Here is a 19988-nt window from a genome sequence, read left to right on the forward strand (position 1 = left end):
ATATAAAGGGTTCCAAAGGAGGAGATACCTTTGAGGACCTAGCCATAAGGCAAGTGAAAGAACCGTGAGATGATGAAGAAGATGAACTACTTGAAGCTCCATCCAAGATCTTGTCTTGGCCCATAGTATCCTTGGTTTCCTCTACATTGTTAGTCACACAAATACTAGAGGAAAGCAAAGTATTTTCATTATGGCAACAAGACAAGGCAAGCATATCAACATGGGATGAAGATATGCAAGGACTACCAACACTAGCATGTAAAGCATTTATAGTGCTATAAGTGTTCAAGTCCAAAGATGAAACATTGCAATGTGATAGGGATGAAGAATCATCAAGAGAAGGCTCACTATCAACAATACAATGTTCATCACCACTCACCATACCATTACCTTGTGTCTTACCACACATTGGTGAAGTGGAAGGAGTGCGATCATCCTCAATGGTCTTGGATCCACCATATGTATCTCGAAGCTTTGTCCAAAACTCATGAGCACTCCGAAAAGGCGCGATGGAGGAGATCACTACATGACTCACAACATGGCAAAGCACTTTAGTAGCTTGAGCATCTAGATAAGAGTTTTTCTTCTCCTCAAAAGATGGATTTTGTGGATCCTTAGGAGGATAAAAACTCATATCAAGAATTTGCTCCACATGTGGGTGCATGCCCCTAAAATAATCAAGCATGTAGAATTTCCAAGCATCATAATTAGTGCCATCAAATGTAAGAGAGGTATTGTGCACTAATCCTCTAGCCGACGTCATTACTCTCTAGGCGGTGAAGCCCAACAAGATAAGAGAGCCGTAGCTCTGATACCAATTGAATGTACAAGGACGTCGCCTAGAGGGGGGTGAATAGGCGGGTTATAAAAACTTCTACTTGAGTGCTAAACAAGGCGGAATAAAACTACTAAGTGTTTACTAGTTTAGCTCAAAGCCTATCACCTAGGGGTTTGCCTAAGTGCACCAACAACCTATGCTAGCATGATGAGCAACAAGGTGATAACAAGCTAGGTATAGAACATCAAGCATGATAGATATCACAATGTAAAGCGCATAGGCAAAGGAGCTCGGGTTGAGAAGTAACCGGTGCTCGAGGAGACGACGATGTATCCCGAAGTTCACACCCAAGGGTGCTACTTCTCCGTTGGAGCGGTGTGGAGGCACGAGGCACTCCAATGAGCCACTAGGGCCACCGTATTCTCCTCGAGCCTTTCCACCAAGGGGAAAGCCTCGATCCACTAAGGGACCCTTGAGGGTGGTCACCGAACCCGTACAAGCTTGGGCAAACTCCCAAGTATCAAGGTTGAGGCAACTCCACAACACGGAGGCTCTCAAGTACAAGGCCATAAGAGGCTACAACACGCCACACCGGCGACAAGGCCACCAAGACACCAACATGCCACAACCGGCTCCAAAACCACAAAGGCTACCACACTCCACAAAGGCAACAACGCCACAAAGGCTACCACGCCACAAAGACGACAAGGCCACAAAGGCTACAAGGCCACAAAGGCTACGAAACCACAAATGTAACAAGGCCACAAAGGCAACAACACCACTAAGGTCAACAAACCCTCTACGAGACCGAAACCCCGGAGAGAACCCAAACCGATGCACCTAATGCAATGGCTAAGAACGCCACTAAGATGCCCAAGTTCTTCTCCCCCAAATTCCAACAAAGCTACAAAAGCTATTGGTGGAATAAGGGAGGAAGAACAAAATAGAGGAGGAACACCAAATTACTCCAAGATCTAGATCTAGCAAGATCCCCTCACTTGGAGAGGTATTCAATTGGTGAAGCTCTAGATCTAGATCTCCTCTCTCCTTTCCCCCAAAAATATGCAAGAAATAGTGGGGGGATCAAGAGGAGGAAGAAACACTTCAAGGTCAACAATGGAGGAGAGTGAATGGAGGGGAAGAAGTTGTTGGGTCGGAGGTGGAAGAGAGGTATATATAGGGGCCCAGAAATATAGCTGTTGGGGCAGAAAAACGGTCAGATTCGCGCCCGAGCGGTACTACCGCTTGTCGAAGTGGTACTACCGCTCGCGCGCAAACTGTGCAGAAATAAGATAGAAAACAGCCCAAACTGGTAGTACCGGATTTGGGACCGGTAGTACCGTTCGGTGCAAATCTGAGCAGATGCAAATCAGAGAAGAGGGAGAGCAAAGCAATGCAGCTGCGCATGGCAGCAGGTGGGGCCGGCTTGCAGTGCCGCATGCAAGCAGCGCGTGGTGCAGTGTGCGAGGCTTGGGCGGGAACGTGTACGGGAACAGGGATTTGGGGATCCCTCCCGATCGGACACGACAGCCAGTGCCCAGCGCGTCAACGCGTGCGCCCATCGAGGCAGCGGGCGGCAGCAGCTCGCGTGCGAGCGACGAGCGGCAGCTGGGCTGAGCAGCGGCGTCGTGCGTGCGGGTGGGCCAGGCGTGGCCCAGTGCGGGGTGGAGCTTGGCTGGGCCGGGATGCATGGCAGCGACCCAAGGCCGGGTGGAGGCTGTTGGAGAAAAAAAGAAAAAGGGCCGACCGGTAGTACCGGCCTGGTACCGGGCCGGTACCGTAAGTGGGCTACGGTACTACCGGGCCGGTACCGGCCTGGTACCGCTTGAGATCCAGTATACAAAACTGCGCGTGCGGTACTTGGGCCGGTACCGCTCACGGTAGTACAGCCCGGCCCAATAAAGATTATATCGTTTTCTTTTTCTCTGCAACACGGGAAACGCAATATCTCCAGCTAGAAAACTCGGAATGACATGAAACCAGTTTTGCCAGAAAGAGGACGACGAGAGCTACCACTACACAAGGAGAAAACATGGAAAAGAGTGAGTGATGATTTTCTCATGGTCATAGAGGTGTAACCTCTCAATATGGTATATCGAGAAAATCATCACCCTCGCACATGCAACATGCGATGCATCCGGAATCCGTTTCCAATGAGCTAGAGCTTGTCATGAGAATGAACACAAGCTCTAACCCATCTCATGGATAAGAACCAAGAACAACCAAGAAACACGATGCAATGCATGCAAGGTTTGAGCTCTCTTCGATGATGCGATCCACTATCCTATCGAGCATAAACCTTATCCTTACGCATTCCTCTTGAGTCGGCAAGCTCCGTCTTCATCCTCTTCATCATTGTACATGCCACCGTCTTCCTCCAACATACACGCCACCGTCTTCATCCATCTTGTACGCACGCCACCATCTTCGTCTCTCTTCTACGCCGTCCTCATCCCTCTTCATCTTCAACACCGTATTCGTCTCTCTTCGACACCGTCTTCATCATTGTACTCGATCTTCTCCATCTCGCAACCTTGAGACCATCATATGGCTATGGACATGTCCTAAGATAGATTCTCAACACAACCGTTAGTCCATAGGGATTGTCATCAATTACCAAAACCACACATGGGGGCTCCATGTTCTTTCAGAAGCCTATCCACACTACTATGAGTCCTTGTCAAGAAGAGTTTGAAAGCATGGGAAGATTGCATCCCGCATGTGGAGTTTGCCTACAACCATGCCAAGGGGTGTACTGATCTTCTCAGTAAGCGAGGTGGATGGTGATGAACACGCGATGAACACAGCGGAGATACACGATGATGTAGTGGAGATAACTTGTATGGTGCTGACGAAGTCCCTCGATTGATTCATGTCGCCAATTGTAGCACCCTACCTTTTAATCAAGGTAAGATACCTGTGTATAGTGCTATTCCCGGGATCACTGATAGCACGCACATTTCAAATGTAATAATCATTGCAATAGTATCAAAATCACTACAACATAGATCCTCAGGAGATAACGTAAAGTCTTACAAACTACATAGTCACTTGGACTAGCTCATATAAAATGTTCAAGCAAACACAGCGGAAATAAATCTTCAATGAGCCTCCATCTTCTTCATGTGCCACAGGCAGACATGTTGGAATGTAGACTCGAGATCCTACCTAGTACTCTTCATCAGATGAACCTGCACGTTTGAATATGCAGCCCCACGAATGGAGGTCAGTACAATGATGTACTGGCAAATGACACTTATTTGGTGGCAATTTTGAAATGACTATCTACATGATATTTGGATGGTGGAGTTTTGGGCTAATTTGCACAAAGCCAATTTTATCCTATATTTAATTTAAAACAAAACATTTTGAAATCCTTGAATGACATTATAAATCACAACATGGTTAAATCCTCCATGGGTTTTAGAATAATCACATGGTTACATCTCCCATGAGTTTTACAAGGTTGATACACAAATTTTAAATACATTCAGAAAAGGTGATGAGATTCTTCCGTACATTCCTTGCCCAAGAGCTCAAATTGTCCATAACCGGGGACACGGCTAAGATCTTAGGTTTAACTCTCCAGAGTTTGTGCACTTTCACCTTACGACCCACCCTTCCCAAGAGATGAATGAGACAAGATCTTTGAGAAGGAGAGACAAACCATACTATCTAGACCCGTTCCCACTTGGCCGTCGCCACAACCGAATGTGATACGGGGTGGCTTTTGGACACCTCCTCCTCAAGACCGACAAGCCCTCCTCGTGGCCCAATGACACGAGCTCGGGCCAAAGCCATACACCAAGAGGTCAATTCGCTCCTTTCCATGTATACATTTGATACCTCATTGGATGGCATGCTACTTCATGTGAATACCTTGTGTTCGATCAGTTACATCGAACAAGGCGCAAGCCATGGAGACCCAACCAATGGAGAGGGAGCTGAAGATGAAGAAGAAGGAGCTCCAGCCGAAAGTACCGCCCTCCAGGACCGGAACTTCCGCCCAGATGCTAGATGCTGTCCATAAATGAAGAAAGTCTCAGAGAAGAGCATCCAATCGGAACTTCTGCCCCCAAGGACCGGAACTTCCGCCTGCCGGTACTTCCGCCCAAGTTCCGAAAACGTGCTCAAAGCCTCCGGGATGTTACTGCAAGCAAAACGGTCATTTCTGGAAGAAGACCGGAAGTTGGCCGGAACTACCGCCCCGACCGGAACTTCCACCCCCGAGGACCAGAACTTCCGCCCCGACCGGAACTTCCGCCCCGACCAGAAATTCCGCCCCCAAGGACCGGAACTTCCGCTGATACGACTTTCAGCCAAAACTACCCGATTCAGCATGTAACTTATCCCTTCGCCCCACCCACTATAAATAGCCTTGTTGGCTCAGACCTAAGATTAGAATTGTTGTGAGATTAGACATGAGCTTTGCTTCTCCCTATGGGAAACCCTTCAAGATCTGAATCTATGAAGTTATCAAGGATCTTCTAAGGAATTGGTCTCTTCCATTCTAGGAATTCTAGTGTTTGTGGATCTTTTGCTTCTTGCAATTCTATCTATTTGCACTCTTTTCCTCTTTGGAAATCTACCAATTGCTTGCCAATCTTTTGTGAGGGATTCTACTCCTTGTGGGTCTTTGCCTTGCAATTCTATTGGGTTGGTGTATCGGGCCAACGAAGAACAACCGGTTGTGTGTGTGTGTGCGTTTGTATCTTCGACCCCCTCCGCTTTCCACCCGTGTTCTTCGTGTTCCTCACCCCTGTCCCCAAATCCGCGAAGATCGGGCCTCCCCTAGGGTTCAACCCTTATCATATGGTATCAAGAGCTCCTTGGTTGCCACGGATTTGACCCCCATACCCCTGATGTCTACGGGTGCTTCTATTCTTGTTGACAGTGTTGGGCCTCCAAGAGCAGAGGTTTGTAGAACAGCAGCAAGTTTCCCTTAAGTGGATCACCCAAGGTTTATCGAACTCAGGGAGGAAGAAGTCAAAGATATCCCTCTCAAGCAACCCTGCAATCACGATACAAGAAGTCTCTTGTGTCCCCAACACACCTAATACACTTGTCAGATGTATAGGTGCACTAGTTCGGCGAAGAGATAGTGAAATACAAGTGGTATGAATGAATATGAGCAGTAGTAACGGCGCCGTAAAAGTGCTTGCTGGCGTGCAGTTGATGGTAGTAATATTGCAGGAAGTAAAGATGCGATAGAAACAAGTAAACAAGCGATGATTGCGGTATTTGGAAACAAGGCCTAGGGATCATACTTTCACTAGTGGACACTCTCAACATTGATCACATAAATAAATAAGTTCTCTTCCTTTGTGCTACATATACTCTTGTTTGATAATGAACACCATTCGTTGTGTAGGGCTACAAGAGCACCTCAATGCCGGAGTTAACAAGCTCCACAACATTCGGTATTCATGTTTAAGTAACCTTAGAGCATAATAGATCTTTGCAACCTAAAGCGAGTACTAACATAGCATACACACTCGTCACCTTTACACTATGAAGGGGGAATAAATCACATCAATACTATCATAGTAATAATTAACTCCATAACCTACAAGAGATTATGATCATAACCTACGCCAAGTACTACATGATGCACACACTGTCACCATTACATCATGAAGGAGGAATAGACTACTTTAATAACATCATAAGAGTAGCACATAGACTAATAGTGATACAAAGCGCATATGAATCTCAATCATGTAAGGCAGCTCATGAGATCATTGTATTGAAGAACATAGGAGAGAGATTAACCACATAGCTACCGGTACAGCCCTTAGCCTCGATGGAGAACTACTCCCTCCTCATGGGAGACAACAGCGGTGATGAAGATGGAGGTGGTGTCGATGGAGATGCCTTCCGGGGGCACTTCCCCGTCCCGGCGGCGTGCCGGAACAGAGACTCCTGTCCCCCAGATCTTGGCTTCGCGATGGCGGCGGCTCTGGAAGGTTTCTCGTACAGTGGCTTTTCGTATCGAAGATTTAGGTCAGGGACCTTTAAATAGGCGAAGAGGCGGAGTCGGAAGGGTTACGGGGGCGCCACACAATAGGGGGGCGCCCCCCCTTGGGCCACGCCGCCCTACTGTCTGGTGGCCCTGTGGCCCCCCTCTGGTCCCCCTCCGGTGTTCTGGAAGCTTCGTGGAATTATAAGATGCTGGGCGTTGATTTCGTCCAATTCCGAGAATATTTCCTTACTAGGATTTCTGAAACCAAAAACAGCAGAAAACAGGAACTGGCACTTCGGCATCTCGTTAATAGGTTAGTTCCGGAAAACGCATCAAAACGATATAAAGTGTGAACAAAACATGTAGGTGTTGTCATAAAACTAGCATGGAACATAAGAAATAATAGATACGTTGGAGACGTATCAAGCATCCCCAAGCTTAGTTCCTACTCGCCCTCGAGTAGGTAAACGATAACAAGAATAATTTCTTAAGTGACATGCTACCAACATAATCTTGATCAACATTATTGTAAAGCATATGAGATGAATGCAGCGATTTGAAGCAATGATGAAGACAATGAGTAAACAACTGAATCATATAGCAAAGACTTTTCATGAATAGTACTTTCAAGACAAGCATCAATAAGACTTGCATAACAGCTTAACTCATAAGCAATAAATTCTTAGTAGAAGGCATTGAAGCAACACAAAGGATGATTAAGTTTCAGCAATTGCTTTCAACTTGTAACATGTATATCTCATGGATAGTTGTCAACATAAAGCAATATAACAAGTGCAATAGGTAAACATGTAAGAATCAATGCACACAGTTGACACAAGTGTTTGCTTCTAAGATAGAAAGAAGTAGGTAAACCGACTCAACATAAAGTAAAAGAAAGGCCCTTCGCAGAGGGAAGCAGGGATTAAATCATGTGCTAGAGCTTTTCAAGTTTTGAAATCATATAGAGAGCATAAAAGTAAAGTTTTGAGAGGTGTTTGTTGTTGTCAACGAATGGTAATGGGTACTCTAACTACCTCGTCAACCAGACTTTCAAGAGCGGCTCCCATGAAGGACGTTATCTCTACCAGCAAGTTAGATCATCCCTCTTCTCTTTTGTTTACACATGTACTTTAGTTTAGTTTATATTTTATTTATGGATGACACTCCTCCCAACCTTTTGCTTACACAAGCCATGGCTAACCGAATCCTCGGGTGCCTTCCAACAATCACATACCATGAAGGAGTGTCTATTTGCAAAATTAAGTTGCTTACTGATGAATCAGAGCAAAACATGTGAAGATAATTATTAATGCAAGTTGTAATTAATTGGGGCTGGGAACCCCATTGCCAGCTCTTTTTACAAAATTATTGGATAAGCGGATATGCCACTAGTCCATTGTGAAAGTCTGTCAAAAGTAAATGACAAGATCGAAAGATAAACACCACATACTTCCTCATGAGCTATAAAACATTGACACAAATAAGAGATAATAGCTTTTGAATTGTTTAATGGTAGCACATGAAGTATTTGCTTGGAATGGCAGAGAAATACCATGTAGTAGGTAGGTATGGTGGACACAAATGGCATAGTTTTTGGCTCAAGGATTTGGATGCACGAGAAGAATTCCTCTCAATACAAGGCTAGGCTAGCAAGGTTGTTTGAAGCAAACTCAAGTATAAAAAGGTGCAGCAAGACTCACATATGAACATATTGTAAGTATTATAAGACTTTACATCGTCTTCCTTGTTGTTCAAACACCTTAACCAGAAAATATCTAGACTCTAGAGACCAATCATGCAAACCAAATTTTAACAAGCTCTATGTAGTTCTTCATTAATAGGTGCAAAGTAGATGATGCAAGAGATTAAACATGATCTATATGAGCACAACAATTGCCAAGTATCAAATTATTCAAGACATTATACCAATTACCACATGCAACATTTTCTGTTTCCAACCATATAACAATGAACGAAGCAGTTTTCAACCTTCGCCATGAACATTAAAAGCTAAGAACACATGTGTTCATATGAACCAGCGGAGCGTGTCTCTCTCCCACACAAGGATGAACTTATTCAAACAAAACAAAAACAAAAGCAAACAGACGCTCTAAGTAAAGTACATAAGATGTGACCGAATAAAATTATAGTTTCAAGAGAAGAAACCTGATAAGTTGTCGATGAAGAAGGGGATGCCTTGGGCATCCCCAAGCTTAGATGCTTGAGTCTTCTTAAAATATGCAGGGATGAACCACGGGGGCATCCCCAAGCTTAGACTCTTCACTCTTCTTGATCATAGTGTATCATCCTCCTCTCTTGACCCTTGAAAACTTTCTCCACACCAAACTCGAAACAAAGTCATTAGAGGGTTAGTGCATAATCAAAAATTTCACATGTTCAGAGGTGACACAATCATTCTAAACACTTCTGGACATTGCACAAAGCTACTGAAAGTTAATGGAACAAAGAAATCCATCAAACATAGCAAAACAGGCAATGCGAAATAAAAGGCAGAATCTGTCAAAACAGAACAGTCCGTAAAGACGAATTTTCCAGGGGCACTTAACTTGCTCAGATGAAAATGCTCAAATTGAATGAAAGTTGCGTACATATCTGAGGATCATGCACGTAAATTGGCAGATTTTTCTGAGTTACCTACAGAGAACCCTGCCCAAATTCGTGACAGCAAGAAATCTGTTTCTGCGCAGTAATCCAAATCTAGTATCAACCCTGCTATCAAAGACTTTACTTGGCACAACAATGCAATAAAATAAAGATAAGGAGAGGTTGCTACAGTAGTAACAACTTCCAAGACTCAACAAAACAGTAACAAAGTAAACACATGGGTTATCTCCCAAGAAGTTCTTTCTTTATAGCCATTAAGATGGGCTCAGCAATTTTAACGATGCTCGCACAAGGATGAGAGTTGAAGCAAAAGAGAGCATCAAGAAGCAAATTCAAAACACATTTAAGTCTAACATTCTTCCTATGCATAGGAATCTTGTAAATAAACAAGTTCATGAAGAGGAAAGTAACAAGCATAGGAAGATAAAACCAGTGTAACTTCAAAAATTTCAGCATATAGAGAGGTGTTTTGGTAACATGAAAATTTCTACAACCATATTTTCCTCTCTCATAATAACTTTCAGTGGCATCATGAACAAACTCAACAATATAAGTATCACATAAAGCATTCTTATTCACATGCATAAAATTATTACTACTCCCAACATAAGCATAATCAATTTTATTAGTTGTAGTGGGAGCAAATTCAACAAAGTAGCTATCATTATTATTCTCATCATCAAATATAGGATGTATAGTATCATCATAATAAACTTTATACTCCATAGTAGGCGGCACCAGAAGACCACTATCATTATAATCATCATAAATAGGAGGCATATCATAATCAACATAAACTTTCTCCTGAGTACCCGGAGGGCTAAAGAGATCATTTTCATCAAAACCGACCTCCCCAAGCTTAGAATTTTCCATATCATTAGCAACAATGGTGTTCAAAGCGTTCATACTAATATCATTGCTACTAGCATGCAAATAAGATTCCATAGGTTTTTTTAATTTTCGCATTAAACCATTCATGTCTTGACTCAGGAAATAGTTTAAAAAGCTCACAGATGTTTTCCATTATGCCTTACTAGTGTAAAACAAGAAACAAAAAGATGCAATTGTAGGATCTAAAGGAAATAGCTTCGAGCACACACACAACGGCAACAGAAAAGTACTTAGTTACCTGGGACCGGAGTATGAGTGCCTTTTACCTTTCCTCCCCGGCAACGGCGCCAAAAAAGTGCTTGATGTCTACGGGTGCTTCTATTCTTGTAGACAGTGTTGGGCCTCCAAGAGCAGAGGTTTGTAGAACAGCAAGCAAGTTTCCCTTAAGTGGATCACCCAAGGTCTATCGAACTCGGGGAGGAAGAGGTCAAAGATATCCCTCTCAAGCAACCCCGCAATCACGATACAAGAAGTCTCTTGTGTCCCCAACACACCTAATACACTTGCCGGATGTATAGGTGCACTAGTTCGGCGAAGAGATAGTGAAATACAAGTGGTATTAATGAATATGAGCAAGTAGTAACGGCGCCGTAAAAGTGCTTGTCGGCGTGCGATTGATGGCGATAATATTGCATGAAGTAAAGATGCGAGAAAACAAGTAAACAAGCGATGATTGCAGTATTTGGAAACAAGGCCTAGGGATCATACTTTCACTAGTGGACACTCTCAACATTGATCACATAAATAAATAAGTTCTCTTCCTTTGTGCTACATATACTCTTGTTTGATAATGAACACCATTCGTTGTGTAGGGCTACAAGAGCACCTCAATGCCGGAGTTAACAAGCTCCACAACATTCGGTATTCATGTTTAAGTAACCTTAGAGCATAATAGATCTTTGCAACCTAAAGCGAGTACTAACATAGCATACACACTGTCACCTTTACACTATGAAGGGGGAATAAATCACATCAATACTATCATAGTAATAATTAACTCCATAACCTACAAGAGATTATGATCATAACCTACGCCAAGTACTACATGATGCACACACTGTCACCATTACATCATGAAGGAGGAATAGACTACTTTAATAACATCATAAGAGTAGCACATAGACTAATAGTGATACAAAGCTCATATGAATCTCAATCATGTAAGGCAGCTCATGAGATCATTGTATTGAAGTACATAGGAGAGAGATTAACCACATAGCTACCGTTACAGCCCTTAGCCTCGATGGAGAACTACTCCCTCCTCATGGGAGACAGCAGCGGTGATGAAGATGGCGGTGGTGTCGATGGAGATGCCTTCCGGGGCACTTCCCCGTCCCGGCGGTGTGCCGGAACGGAGACTCCTGTCCCCGGATCTTGGCTTCGCGATGGCGGCGGCTCTGGAAGGTTTCTCGTACCGTGGCTTTTCGTATCGAAGATTTAGGTCAGGGACCTTTAAATAGGCGAAGAGGCGGAGTCGGAAGGGTTACGGGGGCGCCACACAATAGGGGGGCGCGCCCCCCCCTTGGGCCGCGCCGCCCTACTGTCTGGTGGCCCTGTGGCCCCACTCTGGCCCCCCTCCGGTGTTCTGGAAGCTTCGTGGAATTATAAGATGTTGGGCGTTCATTTCGTCCAATTCCGAGAATATTTCCTTACTAGGATTTCTGAAACCAAAAACAGCAGAAAACAGGAACTAGCACTTCGGCATCTCGTTAATAGGTTAGTTCCGGAAAACGCATCAAAACGATATAAAGTGTGAACAAAACATGTAGGTATTGTCATAAAACTAGCATGGAACATAAGAAATTATAGATACGTTGGAGACGTATCAACCCCAAAAAAAATTCTTGAGAAAATTTCAAGAATCCCAAAAAAATAGCCCCAAATTGGCCTTGGTTGGATCTCGCGATTTGTTGAGTTTTTGGTGGTTTTGCTCCAATAGAAACTTGTCCTTGGTGTTGATCTACAATTCCCCCACCTTCCCACAGCTTTTAGTGCCAAATTTTCCCATGCATTCGAAGATTTTTAGACCGGATTTCCGCCCGAATCGATGAACAACCCGCAGATATGTTGAGACCGGAAGTTCCGCCCAGCAGGACCAGAAGTTCCGCCCGGACCGGAAGTACCGCCCCCAAACATCGGAAGTTCCGTCGTCCGAAATTTTGATAGCTAACTTCGTTTTTCGGTTTGGTACTGCCCCTTTTGTGTTTGGACTTCAATTTTGAGTGTCATTTCAGCTACCACAAGCTTCCGCAACATCGACAACGACGACGGCACCCCGAGGATCCAAGTGGTTCATTTGACACCTCCCACCACCATCGCAAGTTCGAGATCATCATCGGCCACCATCATCAAGTGGTATAACTTGCCCTTTAACTTGTAGCCCTAGCCTCCTTTGCGTACCTTTCCCATCGAGACTGGCTTTCTAGTGTTGCGAAGCATTGCAGAAGCGTCCTGACCGTGAGGGTGTGCGTTTGTTGAGCAAAGCTACAAAGCAAGCTCGTTGTGAAAAGATAAGCAAAAGAAGTGTGACATACTTACATAGATAGTAGTATACTTACATAGTGAGAAAAAGAAAGAAAAAAGTGTGTGAGTGACGCATATATAGAAAAGAGTCCAAAGCTTATAAGCAAAAGAAAGAAAAGAGAAAAGAGGCGTCTTGCGCAAATCTTGTTGCTTCTCAATTTTGCAACCAAAACACGGTCTCTCTTGTGTTAGCATGACACCGAGCTAGTAGTCTTTGTTAGGACCAATTTTGTTCGTGCTCATTCTCCTTGGTCGCGCTAACCCCATTTTGTCCCGTGCGTGTGTTCCACCTTGTGTATGCCTTTTGTGATAACCGCTTTTGACTTGTGACTTTTCGATCTTACCCACTTTTGACAATAGAAATTTTGTTTGGTTCTTCCATTTGGCTTTCCACATCCATACCTAACACCATATAGAGTTCTTAGCCTTTTGCGTGTGTAACCGGTTGTTCCTCACCTTGACACACCTTTCCAATTTTGTTGTGAGTCTTTGACTTACTTGTGAGTTTTCCTCTAACCCACCACAACATAGTTCTTGTTTTAGTTTGTAACCATGTCTAGTGGAGAGGGGAACCAACTACCGATGACACGGCACCAACATTGGATAGCTACTCAAGCCGTCCACAAAAGTATCCATGACCTCACGGCAAGGATGGATGAGACCTTCTTACGCTATGAAGAACGAGCTCAAGTGCAAAGAAGAGACCTCAATGTCCAAGTGCAAGACCTCCATGAGAAGCTTGATGCTCAAGGCCACGATTTGAAGGCTACACTCGCTACTCAAGGTCAACAAAACATGGCGAGCATGAGAAGACAAGAAGAAAGGTTGGCATGCCTTGAACAAGCTATCGCCAACATCGCCAACAATCTAAGCCAACACTCAAGGTCATCGCGCTCTCATAGTTCAAGGCATCGAGCTCCATCTCCGTCTCATCATGCCTCCAATGAAGACCCACACAACCATAATGTGGATGCTCAAGTACGTCGACGACAAGCTCAAGATCCGGAGCAAGCACGTGTTCAACTTGAACAAGAGAGGCTACAACAAGAAAATCCTGAAGCTCAATTCCAAGAGGAACAGCAATGTCTTCGTCATGATCAAGATCTCCTTCGTGCACTTGAGCAAGAACGTCTTCGCCATGAGCAAGAGGCACGTCAACAACAAGGGCAACCTCGTCCATCTCAAATGGCCAATGCTCAAAGGCAACCACAACATGACGCCGAACAAGAAGTGAACCAAGAACGCCAAATCATCAATATTGATGCTCCTCAAGATAATGGCACAAGAAGGAACAACATGGACAATAGAAGACACAATCCTTTAAATCATCGAGCTTGTCAAGCACCTCATTGCCCATTAAGGTGAAGCAAGTCACCACAATGAAGACGGAGCATCAAGTGAAGCTAGTGTGATATGATGGCGTGTAACTCACACGTTCGTTGGGAACCCCAAGAGGAAGGTATGATGCGCACAGCAGCAAGTTTTCCCTCAGAAAGAAACCAAGGTTTATCGAACCAGGAGGAGCCAAGAAGCACGTTGAAGGTTGATGGCGGCGGGATGTAGTGCGGCGCAACACCGGAGATTCCGGCGCCAACGTGGAACCCGCACAACACAACCAAAGTACTTTGCCCCAACGAAACGAGTGAGGTTGTCAATCTCACCGGCTTGCTGTAACAAAGGATTAACCGTATTGTGTGGAAGATGATTGTTTGCATAAAACAAGTAAAGAACAAGTATTGCGAGCAGATTTGTATTTCAAGTATAAAAGAATGGACCGGGGTCCACAGTTCACTAGAGGTGTCTCTCCCATAAGATAAAAGCATGTTGGGTGAACAAATTACAGTCGGGCAATTGACAAATAGAGAGGGCATAACAATGCACATACATGTCATGATAAATATAGTGAGATTTAATTGGGCATTACGACAAAGTACATAGACCGCCATCCAACATGCATCTATGCCTAAAAAGTCCACCTTCAGTGTTATCATCCGAACCCCTTCCAGTATTAAGTTGCAAAACAACGTGACAATTGCATTAAGTATGGTGCGTAATGTAATCAACAACTACATCCTTAGACATAGCATCAATGTTTTATCCCTAGTGGCAACAAGACATCCACAACCTTAGAACTTTCGTCACATGTCCCGGATATCAATGGAGGCATGAACCCACTATCGAGCATAAATACTCCCTCTTGGAGTTAAGAGCAAAAACTTGGCCAGAGCCTCTACTAATAACGGAGAGCATGCAAGATCATAAACAACACATAGGTAATAACTTGATAATTAACATAACATAGTATTCTCTATCCATCGGATCCCGACAAACACAACATATAGTATTACAGTATAGATGATCTTGATCATGTTAGGCAGCTCACAAGATCCAACAATGAAGCACAATGAGGAGAAGACAACCATCTAGCTACCGCTATGGACCCATAGTCCAGGGGTGAACTACTCACTCATCACTCCGGAGGCGACCATGGCGGTGAAGAATCCTCCGGGAGATGAATCCCCTCTCCGGCAGGGTGCCGGAGGAGATCTCCGTAATCCCCCGAGATGGGATTGACGGCGGCGGCGTCTCGTAAGGTTTTCCGTATCGTGGCTCTCGGCATCGGGGGTTTCGCGACGGAGGCTTTAAGTAGGCGGAAGGGCAACGCGGGGGCCACACGAGGGCCCCACACCATAGGTCGGCGCGGCCGGGGCCCGGGCCGCGCCGCCCTAGTGTGGCGGCGCCTCGTGGCCCCACTTCGACTCCTCTTCGGTCTTCCGGAAGTTTCGTGGCAAAATAGGACCCTGGGCGTTGATTTCGTCCAATTCCGAGAATATTTCGTTACTAGGATTTCTGAAACCAAAAACATCAGAAAACAAAGAATCGGCTCTTCGGCATCTTGTTAATAGGTTAGTTCCGTAAAATGCACGAATATGACATAAAGTGTGCATAAAACATGTAGATATCATCAATAATGTGGCATGGAACATAAGAAATTATCGATACGTCGGAGACGTATCAGCATCCCCAAGCTTAGTTCTGCTCGTCCCGAGCAGGTAAAACGATAACAAAGATAATATCTGAAGTGACATGCCATCATAACCTTGATCACACTATTTGTAAACATATGTAATGAATGCAGCGATCAAAACAATGGTAATGACATGAGTAAACAAGTGAATCATAAAGCAAAGACTTTTCATGAATAGTACTTCAAGACAAGCATCAATAAGTCTTGCATAAGAGTTAACTCATAAAGCAATAAGTCAAAGAAGTATTGAAGCAACACAAAGGAAGATTAAGTTTCAGCGGTTGCTTTCAACTTGTAACATGTATATCTCATGGATAATTGTCAACATAGAGTAATATAACAAGTGCAATATGCAAGTATGTAGGAATCAATGCACAGGTCACACAAGTGTTTGCTTCTTGGGGTGGAGAGAGATAGGTGAACTGACTCAACATAAAAGTAAAAAGAATGGTCCTTCAAAGAGGAAAGCATCGATTGCTATATTTGTGCTAGAGCTTTTATTTTGAAAACATGAAACAATTTTGTCAACGGTAGTAATAAAGCATATGAGTTATGAAAATTATATCTTACAAGTTGCAAGCCTCATGCATAGTATACTAATAGTGCCCGCACCTTGTCCTAATTAGCTTGGACTACCGGATCATCGCAATACACATGTTTTAACCAAGTGTCACAATGGGGTACCTCCATGCCACCCGTACAAAGGTCTAAGGAGAAAGCTCGCATTTTGGATTTCTCGCTTTTGATTATTCTCAACTTAGACATCCATACCAGGACAACATGGACAACGAGATAATGGACTCCTCTTTAATGCATAAGCATGTGGCAACAATTATTATTCTCATATGAGATTGAGGATATATGTCCAAAACTCGAAACTTCCACCATGAATCATGGCTTTAGTTAGCGGCCCAATGTTCTTCTCTAACAATATGCATGCTCCAACCATTAAGGTGGTAGATCTCTCTTACTTCGGACAAGACGGACATGCATAGCAACTCACATGATATTCAACAAAGAATAGTTGATGGCGTCCCCGAAACATGGTTATCGCACAACAAGCAACTTAATAAGAGATAAAGTGCATAAGTACATATTCAATACCACAATAGTTTTTAAGCTATTTGTCCCATGAGCTATATATTGCAAAGGTGAATGATGGAATTTTAAAGGTAGCACTCAAGCAATTTACTTTGGAATGGCGGATAAATACCACGTAGTAGGTAGGTATGGTGGACACAAATGGCATAGTGGTTGGCTCAAGGATTTTGGATGCATGAGAAGTATTCCCTCTCGATACAAGGTTTAGGCTAGCAAGGTTAGTTGAAACAAACACAAGGATGAACGGTGCAGCAAAACTCACATAAAAGACATATTGTAAACATTATAAGACTCTACACCGTCTTCCTTGTTGTTCAAAACTCAATACTAGATATTATCTAGACTTTAGAGAAACCAAATATGCAAACCAAATTAGCAAGCTCTAAGTGTTTCTTCATTAATGGGTGCAAAGTATATGATGCAAGAGCTTAAACATGAGCACAACAATTGCCAAGTATCAAATTATCCAAGACATTTTAGAATTACTACATGTAGCATTTTCCAATTCCAACCATATAACAATTTAACGAAGAAGAAACTTCGCCATGAATACTATGAGTAAAGCCTAAGGACATACTTGTCCATATGCTACAGCGGAGCGTGTCTCTCTCCCATAAAGTGAATGCTAGGATCCATTTTATTCAAACAAAACAAAAAACAAAAACAAACAGACGCTCCAAGCAAAGTGCATAAGATGTGACGGAATAAAAATATAGTTTCGGGGAGGAACCCGATAATGTTGTCGATGAAGAAGGGGATGCCTTGGGCATCCCCAAGCTTAGACGCTTGAGTCTTCTTAGAATATGCAGGGGTGAACCACCGGGGCATCCCCAAGCTTAGAGCTTTCACTCTCCTTGATCATATTGTATCATACTCCTCTCTTGATCCTTGAAAACTTCCTCCACACCAAACTCGAAACAACTCATTAGAGGGTTAGTGGACAATAAAAATTAACATGTTCAGAGGTGACACAATCATTCTTAACACTTATGGACATTGCATAAAGCTACTGGACATTAATGGATCAAAGAAATTCATCCAACATAGCAAAAGAGGCAATGCGAAATAAAAGGCAGAATCTGTCAAAACAGAACAGTCCGTAAAGATGGATTTTATTGAGGCCCCAGACTTGCTCAAATGAAAATGCCCAAATTGAATGAAAGTTGCGTACATATCTGTGGATCACTCACGTAAATTGGCATAATTTTCTGAGTTACCTACAGAGAATTAGACCCAGATTCGTGACAGCAAAGAAATCTGTTTCTGCGCAGTAATCCAAATCTAGTATTTACTTTACTATCAAAGACTTTACTTGGAACAACAAAACACAAAACTAAGATAAGGAGAGGTTGCTACAGTAGTAAACAACTTCCAAAACTCAAATATAAAACAAAAATGCTGTAGTAAAAACATGGGTTGTCTCCCATAAGCGCTTTTCTTTAACGCCTTTCAGCTAGGCGCAGAAAGTGTATCTCAAGTGACATCAAGGGATGAAGCATCAACATCATAATTTGTTCTAATAATAGAATCATAAGGTAGCTTCATTCTCTTTCTAGGGAAGTGTTCCATACCTTTCTTGAGAGGAAATTGATATTTAATATTACCTTCCTTCATATCAATAGTAGCACCAACGGTTCGAAGAAAAGGTCTTCCCAATATAATGGGGCAAGATGCATTGCATTCAATATCCAAGACAACAAAATCAACGGGGACAAGGTTATTGTTAACCATAATATGAACATTATCAACTCTCCCCAAAGGTTTCTTTTTAGCATTATCAGCGAGATTAACATCCAGATAACAGTTTTTCAATGGTGGCAAGTCAAGCATATCACAGACTTTCTTAGGCATAACAGAAATACCTGCACCAAGATCACATAAAGCATTACAATCAAAATCTTTGACCCTCATTTTAATGATGGGCTCCCAACCATCATCTAGCTTTCTAGGAATAGAAGTTTCAAGTTTTAGTTTCTCTTCTCTAGCTTTTATGAGAGCATTTGTAATATGTTTTGTGAAAGCCAAGTTTACAGCGCTAGCATTGGGACTCTTAGCAAGTTTTTGTGAGAACTTTATAACTTCAGAGATGTGTCAATCATCAAAATCTAAATCATTACAATCAAAAGCAATGGGATTATCATCCCCAAGGTTGGAAAAAATTTCAGCAGTTTTATCACAGGCAGTTTCAGCAGTTTTAGCAGTTTCAGGTAATTTTGCGCGCTTTGCACTAGGAGTAGAAACATTGGCAACACCAATTATTTTACCATTAATAGTAGGAGGTGCAGCAACATGTGAGGAATCAACATTACTTGTGGTGGTAATTGTCCAAACTTTAGCTACATTATTCTTTTTAGCTAGTTTTTCATTTTCTTCTCTATTCCACCTAGCACGCAGTTCAGCCATTAATCTTATATTCTCATTAATTCTAACTTGGATGGCATTTGCTGTAGTGACAATTTTATTTTCAATATCCTTATTAGGCATAACTTTCGATTTCAAAAGATCAACATCAGAGGCAAGACTATCAACCTTAGAAGCGAGAATATCAATTTTATTGAGCTTTTCCTCAACAGATTTGTTAAAGGCAGTTTGTGTACTAATAAATTCTTTAAGCATAGCTTCAAGTCCAGGGGGTGTATTCCTATTATTGTTGTAAGAATTCCCATAAGAATTAGCATAACCGTTACCATTATTATAAGGATATGGCCTATAGTTATTACTAGAATTGTTCCGATAAGCATTGTTGTTGAAATTATTATTTTTAATGAAGTTTACATCAACATGTTCTTCTTGGGCAACCAATGAAGCTAACGGAACATTATTAGGATCAACATTAGTCCTATCATTCACAAGCATAGACATAATAGCATCAATCTTATCATTCAAGGAAGAGGATTGTTCAACAGAATTTACCTTCTTACCTTGTGGAGCTATTTCCGTATGCCATTCAGAGTAATTAATCATCATATTATCAAGGAGCTTTGTTGCTTCACCAAGAGTGATGGACATAAAGGTACCTCCAGCAGCTGAATCCAATAAATTCCGCGAAGAAAAATTTAGTCCTGCATAGAAGGTTTGGA

This window comes from Lolium rigidum, chromosome 2, assembly GCF_022539505.1.
Source record: "Lolium rigidum isolate FL_2022 chromosome 2, APGP_CSIRO_Lrig_0.1, whole genome shotgun sequence".
Classification (NCBI taxonomy): Eukaryota; Viridiplantae; Streptophyta; class Magnoliopsida; order Poales; family Poaceae; genus Lolium; species Lolium rigidum.